Genomic DNA, 9480 nt, shown 5'->3' with positions numbered 1-9480 from the left:
CCCCTCTGTGCCTGGCTGGGGAGGGGCCTCAGTTTCTCCTTGGGCGCTAAGGGGAAGGGGGAGACGGCTGAGCCTGATAAGGCCGGCGGCGGGGGGGGGGGGGGAGGGGGGGGGAAAGAGCCCCAGCCTGTTCTACCCCCTTCCCCTCCCCTTTCCTTCCTCATCCTTCACCCCTGCAGAGGCCCTGGAGGTTAGGGAAAAGAGGGGATTGCGTAACGGGCGGCACGGGGGGCGGGGCGCCTGCGTCAGCGCGGCGGGGGGGGGGGGGGGGACGGGCCCCAATGGGGCGCTCCACCTCCTCTCCCCCCACCTATGAATAGTCTGGCTGTTCCGTCCTCGTGATACGAGAACAGCCCCCCCCACCCCACCGCTCCGCGCCTGCCGTACCCGCCGCGGAGCCTGCGGTAATTGGATACGGGTAACCTGAGGAGACCGAGGGTCAGCGCGGACCCGCGGCCTGCCCGAGGTCACCCCGCCCTCTCCTGGGAAGCTCCCTAAGGGGCCTGGGCTGAGTGTGGAGCCGAGGTGGGGGCCTGCAGCCTGCGGCCTCCCACGTAATAGTGGGGTTCCCCTGCTTAGCCCCTCCCTGGCTCCCCAGTTCTGGGTTCGCGCCCACCCCCACCCCTCAGCTCTTTTTCTAGTCCCTTCTCCCAAGGCAATCCCTTTGCCGATTCCCAAACGGGCCAGGCTTTTTCACACCTCCGGGTCTCTGTCCTGGCTGCCTCTTGGCTCCCGGTCCGCGACCGCCGCTGAGGCCGGATTCAAAGGTCGCCGGGGACTTGAGGGAACTGCCGCCCTGTGCCAGCCCGCGCCGCCCCTTCACCCCCCCCCCACCGTGCGCGCGCCTTGGCCTCCCCCGCTCCCCAGCGGCGGTTCCTGCCTCTCACCCTCGCACTTACTTCATCCTACCCGGCCTGGGTGTTATTTATATTCGCATCTGCCTCCCCACCCACGGCGAGCCGAGGCAGCAAACCCGCGGGTTACCTTCGCAGCCCCCCGCCAGGGTCCTGGCCGGGGCCTGCGCGCAGACGTTGTGCAAAATAAATGGGTTCAAAAGAAGGAAGCCAGTAGACAGAGGGAGCCCCTGTCTTGGGCTGGCTCACCTGCTTCTTCGGAAAGGAGAGAAGGAAGCTGACCCCTGAGGTCACCCCCAGCCTATGGTCCCACCGTGAACGCGCGCCCCACCCCCACCCCCACCCCCGCTAGGTGCTCAGCCAAAGCAGGGCGGGGGCTTCAGGGAGGCGGGTTAGCAACGCCCATCCCAGGGCCCCAGGCCCCACCCTCTGAGGGGGCATCCTGGGGCCGAGGCCTGGGATTCAGCATTTGAAACTCACTCCCTCTGAGAGTCATTGGCTTTCTAAAGTTTGGGAGCTGCTTTGTGACTACTCTTGGGGAGGTACTTTCCTGGTGATGCGCAGGCAGACAGTAGCAGGAGTGCAGGCTCTTTGATGGGACAGGATGGAAAGACAGGCAGAGGGCACGTGGGGGTAGGGGGACTTGGGACTCGGCTAGATAATGTACAAATCCTGGCCTCAGCGGAGCACCCCCCTGTAAGCCTTTAGTGCCTACCTATGGCTACAATAGCCCCCATCCTTCTCCAGCAGCCCCGAAAAGCAGGCTCTGTTGTCTGCACTTCAGGAGTCTCAGCAAGGAGTTGTAACTTGACAAAGTCCCCATGGAAGAAAGGGGCAGCGGCAAGACCCTGTTTAATTATTTTATCCAGACCCTAACTGAACACTGGGTATCAGGAGGTGAATAACATTCAGTCGTTATCCTAAAGCTTCAATCTAGGAGGGTGGGTTGCAGACATCCAACAATCTCAATCATGGTCTGAGCAATGATGGCCCGAAGCTGAGTTTTGCAGGATGAATAGGAGGTCACCAATTAGACCTGGGAGGGGGCATTGCAGGCAGTGGAAAGGGCTTGTTCAAAGGCTCAGAGGCCTGAGATAGCAATTGCTTTACAGCAATTTGAGCAATTTGGTGAGACTTAGTGTGGTGAGAGATGAGTCTGGAGTGCTGGGAGGGCCTTAGCCAGGCAGGGGAGCTGGACTTTGTCCTGAGAACAGCAGGGGATGAGAGGCAGGGGGAGGATGTATGGGTGGGGAGCCAGAATGGGCACCCTGGACAGCAGAGGTAGCAGATCCTCCCTCTTACCCCTCCCCTGTTTCTCCATGGCAACCCCTCATTTCTCTCCCCTGGTCCCTCCATTCTCCCACCCTGGCGCCACCTTAGCTCTGGACTTGCTGTGTCTCTGTCCCAAGCTCAAGGTGCGGACTGCAGCTGCAGAGCCAGGAGAGACCAGCCCCATCCTGGCCATATCGCGAGGTGCAAGGCACAACCTCCTTGAACCTCTATTTTCTCAGATGCAGAATGAGGTGCTTCCAGCTTTTCGTGGAGAACAGGGTCCCTGAAGCCTCTTGGCCCCAGGACATCCTGGGCCAGCTCTCCCCAGATTCAGGCAGCTCCAAGAGAGGGCAGATCGGGAGCCCCTCCACTGTCCCCCCTGCTGTGTCCCCTCTGTCTCCCCCACTCCTGCCAGGGACATCCTGTGCCCCGATGATGTCACCAGTCCCTGGGAGCTGTGGCTGTAGCTGACAACACCCAGGCAAGATTTATTTTTAAACTCTCAGGCCTTGGCCAGCTCCCTACAACCCCCCCATCCCACCCTACCTCACTTCGCCCCTCCTGTCTCATCTGTCCCAGCTGAGCCTAGGCTAGTTTCTGAAGGTCCCCCACACACCCCTGTTGGCTGACCTGCACCCACCAGACTTCAGGGGAGCTGTGGGGGACAGGGGGTGGTGCTAGGCCATTTTGGGCATAGAATCCAGACCTGCTGAGGTGGGTGGCCCCCAGACACCATGGGTCTCCAGGGGGAAAGCCCCTGAAGCTGAAAGAAGGCAAGGGGCTTTTGTCCAGGGTCCCGCCACTCATCTAAGGCAGCCAGGGCCAGGGGTTATCAGATGGGGCTCTGTGTTCATCTTGGACCTCTGGCTGGGCCTTGGGGGCTGCCACCAAAGTTTGATTTGAATGCCATTTAAAAAAAAAAAAACAAAAGAAATAGCTTTTGTCTGCTGGCCACAAAGCTTTCTTGATGCCTCACAGCTCAGACAAGCCACAGAAATAGACTGGGTACCAGGCCAGTTCCTGACAGCGAGGTGGCCCTCATCAAGTCCCCGGGCAGGACGTGTCCATCAGAACTGTCACCCACTTACCCCCTCCAGCAGCTTTAGATTAAGGACCTGTCACCACCCTGACCTTAGAAATGTCTGTTGATGTAACACTCCCTTTGTCTGTTTTATATGCGGGCCCAGATAAGATTATGGCTGAAATCTAGGTTCTACTGCAAAAATCCACTAGACTGGTCAATGAGAGGGATGGATAAGGGGTATGGCATGAGTTTTCTCTTTTTTTCTTTTTTATTTCTTTTGCTGGAGAGATGCAAATATTAAAAAAAAATGATCAAGGTGACAAATACACAACTATGTGATGATATTGTGAGCCACTGATTGTACACCATGTATGAAATGTTTGTATGTCAAGAATGTATGTTAAGGTTTGACAATAAAAATATTTTTAAAAATCCACTAGGCCATAGAAGCCTGGCTCTCCACCCTCACTCTACCCTGGGAGGCTGGCAAGGGCCAAGGGCCTCGGAGGGGATGAGTGATTTCTGATTGTTCCTGTCCTCCAGTCCCCTGAGGAGCGAGACTGGCCTACCTTGCCCAGCCCAGAGTTAACAGTCTGTCCTAGACACTCCCTGGGCCTGTGGGCGCCCGAGAGAGCAGGACCCTAGAATCTCTTTTCTCCGCAGTTCAGTTCAGAGCAACGCAGAGGATAAGTGCACAGGCTCTGGACCCCGAGGGTCCTCAGTTCGAATCCTGGCAGGGGTACTTCTTAGTTCTGTGGTCTTGGGCGAGTCACTTCAGCTCTCTGCTTCAGTTTCCTCCCCTGTAAAACAAGGACAATAATAGGAAGTAACTCACAAGGAGGCTTGTGGAGAGGATGGCTAGATAAAGAACCTGAAAAGCACTTGGCACACGGCTTGACTCTTAGTGCTTACTCAACCAGCAGTGGATACTGTCACCGTCATTGTCACCATGAGACACTTGCTGAATCTTTCCCTTGACAGCCCTGGGCGGGGTTCTGGAAATCAGACCTGGTCCTTGGGGGTCCCTGCCTCCAAGAGAATCAGAAGACTAGGGAGGCAGGGGAAAAGGCTGAGGGAGAGACCACCTCTGATGGAGCTTCTGGGAGGGCTTTTAGGAAGAGGTGGCCTTGAAGCTGGGCCTGTTCAGACCGTGTCTGGGTAGGGACAGTCTAAAGGCAGGAGGACAGCTGGCCCAGCTGGTCTGGGAGAAAGAATCACAGAGCAAAATTCCAGTCTGGATTGGGGGGTGTGGCAAGAATCCAGTGTCAGCTCAGGAACCCCCTAAACCTCGGCAGCCGCCTGGTCTTCTACCACCCCAGTCATTGTGGCCCCTGGGCAAAGGGGCCTGGCAGGGTGATCGACTTGTCCCTAGGAAGAAGGAGCTGAGAAAGAGGGAGCCTGGGACGCCTCCCGTCCCCTCGCTCCATTTGTGACGTGATCTCAGCCAAGTCACTTCGTCTCTCTGAACCTGTGTTCTCCTACGTAAAAGGGGCTTTACCATACCTCAGGTGTGAGGAGGAAATGGACAGGGCTGTAAAGTGCCTGGTACAAGGTATATGAGCAGTAATTTTGTCTCTGGAGAAGGGAAAGATCCATGCCCAATCTCTGCATGGGGCGGCCTGGGGACAAGGGGACTGGACCCTTCCAGCTTGATCCCTGCTCCCCCTTCCCCCTGCCCCTCCTGGACTAAGCTGGCAGGGGTGAGCTGACCCCTTATGAAGGAGGGTCTTGGGGGATGGGGGCTCTGAATGAAAATGAATGCAAATATCTTGCAAATTAGGAAGCACGTAGTGCTCCCTTGGGGAGATGAGGAGAGTCTAGAAGTAGGAGACAGCCAATCCTTCCTTCCTCCCGGGCTCTGTGGGTGTCCCCCAACCTCTGCAGGGGCGTTAGTGCCTTGGCGCCCTGGAGACCCATCCACCAGGAGCCACTGGAGGGCAGGCAGGGAGGGGCCCAGGCAGCTGGCGGCCGTGCTCTTGCAGCAGCAAGCAGCGCCTGGCACCAGAGTCCCCTGGAGGCTTTGTGCTGAGATGACAGAGCTGGTGGCTGGAGTGGAGGTCACAGCCCAAGGACGTGCCTGCACCGCCCTCTGGTGGCAACAGTACGCTCCTGCCACACACCGCGCAGGTCGTCAGCTGGCGTTCCCTGGGCGTTAAATGAGCAGCTACTAGGTGCCAAGTACCGGCCCCGTGCTGAGAAGGGCATTAAGCCAAGAGGACCTGGGAGAGTGCATTCCCGGCACATGGAACAGCAAGGGTAATGGTTCTGAGACGGGAGGAGCTGGTGTAACCAGAAAGAGCCGAGGTTCCAAGTGGTCAGAGCTGGGGAGCAGGGGGAGAGAGGGAGGAGAGAGTGGGCCAGGCAAGTGAAGGCAGGTCTCCCAGGGCTTGTTAGGCTGCATCGAGGCGTCTGGGTTTGATCTGGAGCATGATGGGAGCCGTGGGACATGATGGATGAGTTTTGTCTTTTTAAATTGTGGTTTTATATATATACTTATATAAATATTAAAATATTAAAAATTGTTATTAAAATGGAAAATTTTGGTATTAATTACAGCTACAATGTTATGAAACCATCACTACTACCTATTTCCAAATTTTTCATCAGCTTACACAGAAACTCTGTCCCTATTAAGCAATAAGCCGCATCCCCTCCCCCATCCCTGGTAACCTCTAATCTACTTTCTTGCTCTATGAGTTTGCCTGTTCTAGGTATTTCATATGAACGAATCATACAATACTTGTCTCCCTGTGACTGGCTTATTTCACGCAGCATAATGATTTCAGGGTTCATCCACATTGTAGCATGTATCAGAACTTCATTCCTTTTTTATGGATGAGTAATATCCCATTATATGGATATGCTACATTTTGTTCGTCCATTCACCTGTTGATGGACCCTTGGGTGGCTTCCACCTTTTGGCTGCTGTGAATAATGCTGCGATGAAGGTGGATGTGCAAGTACCTGTTTGCCTCCCTATTTTCAGTTCTTTCGAGGTATACACCTAGGCATGGATTTGCTGGGTCATGTGGTAATTCTATGTTTAGCTTTTTGAGGAACCACCAAACCATGGATGGTTTTAAAGGCTGCCATGAGAGGAGAGTTTGAAGGGAAGAAATTGGGAGGACACTGTGTAGTTCAGGCAGGAGACGGTGGTGGCTGGGACACCAGAGGGGTGGCAGTGGGGCCTGTGAGAAGTGGCTGGGCTCTAGAATGGACGGGTCTGTGGGCACATGATGTGGGCAGGGAATCAAGGATAGCCCCAAAGCTTTGGGTCTGAGCACCTGTTGAAGAGAAGGCTGTGGGAGGAGCAGGTTTGGGCGGAGACCAGGAGTCTCCATTTGGATGAGTCTTGAGGCCTATGAGCTATGCTCAGGGGACAGATGCAGGCTATGGATATACCTTTGAAAGTTGTCAGAGGCTATAGAAGGAGTTCAAGACCTTGAGGCTGAGTGAATGACCCAGGGAGTGAGTGTAGATGGAGAAGAGCACCAGGATGGAGTCTGGGGGCCTCTGACAGGTAGAGTTTGGGGAGATGAGCGTGGCAGGCCCAGGAGAGAGGGAGAAGCGAGTTAAGAAGGAGGGAGTGAGCAGTGGAGCCAGATGCTGCTCAGAATTGGAGAAAGATGACCTTGAACATCGGCCCAAGTTGATTTGGCAAGGCCAAGGTCATCGATGTCCTTGAGAAGGGTGGTCTCAGCCAAGGGGCTTCAGGGGAGGGACAGTCTGGAGAGCGGGCTGGAAGGAGGAAAAGTGGAGGCTGCGAATGCAGATGGCACTTCCGAGGGGTCTGCTCTAAAGGGAGCAGAGGAATGGGCAGTGGCCGGAGGATGATGGGGACTCATGAGTGGTGGTATTTTAATTTTTTTAGGCTGGAAGATGTAACACAGCATGTTTGTGGGTTTAAGAAATGACCTAGGGCGGGCCACGGTGGCTCAGCAGGCAAGAATGCTCACCTGCCATGCCAGAGGACCCGGGTTCAATTCCTGGTGCCTGCCCATGTTTAAAAAAAAAAAAAGAAAAGAAATGACCTAGTAAAGGGGGAGGAATTGTTGACACGAGAGGAGAGGAAGAATCATAGGTGCAAAGTCCTTTCATAGGTGAGGGGGTCTGGCTGGTGCCCGTGGGGAGGGATTGGGTTGGGTTGCCTGGCTCCACCACTGTTGAGCTGTGGAATTAGGACAAGTCATTGCTGCTTTCTGAGCCTCTGTTTCCCCAGCTGTTAAAACGCGGGTGGTGCTGAGTCCCAGCTGACAGACATGACTGAGTGCTCGGGCCCAGGCACTGCTCCAAGCATTTCACATGGCATTTGTTTTAATGATGCTTTGAATTTTCATCTCAAGTGTGAACAAGGGACTGAGTCCACTGGGGGCCTGCAGAAGAAGGTGTGGGAAAACACAGGAGGGGCAACTTGTCCCCAAGAGCATTGGCAAAGCCTTCCTGGTGGAGGGATATATGACTAGGGGCCTAGATGGATGACTAGGAGTTTGTGAGGCTGAGAAGAGAGGAAAGGGAACGACGGGCTTGCCCAATCATGAGCAAACGGCTGATGGTATTACGGAGTGTGGACTTGAGTACATTTCACCTCCTCCTAGGCAGATGGGGAAACTGAGGCCCCAGAACAAGGAGGGGCCCAGTGAGTGAATGGTGGGCTGGTGCTGGAACCTGGGACTCCTGGCTCCTGGCTCAGGGCTTCAGCTCCAGCCTGGGGAGCTTCCATCTACTCTGGTCACATCCCAGGATTTCTAGGTGGATTGGGTTCATTCCAGCAGTTTCTCAGTCAGCATCCTGGGACAGAGAGGGGCCCATCCCACCACAGACATGGGTCAGTGTAGTCTGGACCTGGAAAACAGTCCAGTTCCCCTACCCAGGGTGGCCAGCCTTGCTGCCTTCCAGCCTTGTCTCTTGCTTCCATCTTCCTTGCTCTTCACCCTTCTTTCCTAATGGTGGGATTGCAGCCTTGGCAGGTCCGCAGGGCAGGTGATGCATATGTATGTGAGGGTGGGGCGAGGCACCTGTCATAATGTGCCAGGTCCCAGATGTGCTGGGCCCTGATACCGCCCCTTGCCCCATCCCTTGCAGTTTACGAGTGGCTTCTAGAAACCCAGTCTCATGTGAGGCTGGCGGTGACCCTGACAGGCAGGCTGGGGTTCCGGCCCCAGTGCACGGAGGAGGGAGGTGGGGCTTAGAAGGGCAGTGGCAGGCAGGAACGCACTCAGCAAGCAGGACATGCAGCTGGGTAGGAGCAGGAGCAGCCAGTGCCCTCCCTGAGAGCAGCCGCCTGGTCCCCAGCATGGGTATGACCTGGGGGTGAGGGGACTTTGGATAGTTCCCTTCCCTCTCTGGGTCTCCTTCCCACCCATTCAGGGAGGGCCTGGACATGATGACTTCCAAGGTTCTTGTCCAAAGCCTCTGAACGTGGTACCCTGGAGGAGAGGACATGTCACATGGGTGGAGGGAGACAGAGATGGATCCCTAGGAGGGTGGACCCCAGGATTTTGGGGCCTAACTGGGTGGAAGAGGACCAAAGAAGAAGTCGGGGTTGGGGGTGGGGGAAGCTGTGTGTCTCAGGGAAGTCACTGCCCCTCTCTGATCTTCAACTTCCAAATTTGTCAAATGAGGTCACCGTGATGAGCCTGGCCCAGCATATGGATCTCACGTCAGCCTTTCCCTCCCCACTGCTGGAGGCTGGAACTGGGCTCAATGCCACTGGCTGGCGTGGCTCGAGCAGCCCGTGTGTATGTCCGACCAGGCTTTGGGGCAAGCCACTTTGGATGGCTGACCTCTCTCCACCCAGGGAGGAGGGGCATCTCCTTCCCGTGTGAACAGGCCAAAGCAGTGCCAGCCCCTCAGCCAGGAGACAGGCTTAGGAGCCACCAGGTTTGAATCTCAGCTCTGATATCAGTGGCTGTGAGAACTCCCTGAGCCTCAGTGTCCTCAGTAAAGGGGGATGTCCATACTAGGGTGCTGTGAGGCTGAGACCACCTCTGGCAGCAAGGCCTGTGCCCCCAGCTTCGGGCCCCAAGAGGACCAACAGAGTCCTCCTCCCATCTTCCCTGTGCCCAAGTGTGGCCTGTACAGGCTTGGAGGCAGTGTGCCAGGGTCCGATTGTCTCTCTGTCCCCACAGTGTGGATTTCTTGGAATCCACATTGGAATGGACACCTCTGCCCGGTTTGGAGACATCTGCAGTCTTTGAAGAGAGGTGAAGCTGACCAGCAGCATGTCCGGCTGCTCTAGCTTCTGCCCACCAAGCATGGCTTAAAATCAAAGGCCCTCACTCTGCCCTGATTTTATCCCGGCCGATCCCAGCGCCAGCCTGCATGATTGGG

This window comes from Tamandua tetradactyla, chromosome 7 (assembly GCF_023851605.1).
Source record: "Tamandua tetradactyla isolate mTamTet1 chromosome 7, mTamTet1.pri, whole genome shotgun sequence".
Taxonomy (NCBI): domain Eukaryota; kingdom Metazoa; phylum Chordata; class Mammalia; order Pilosa; family Myrmecophagidae; genus Tamandua; species Tamandua tetradactyla.
Note: the sequence above shows the minus strand (reverse complement) of the source record.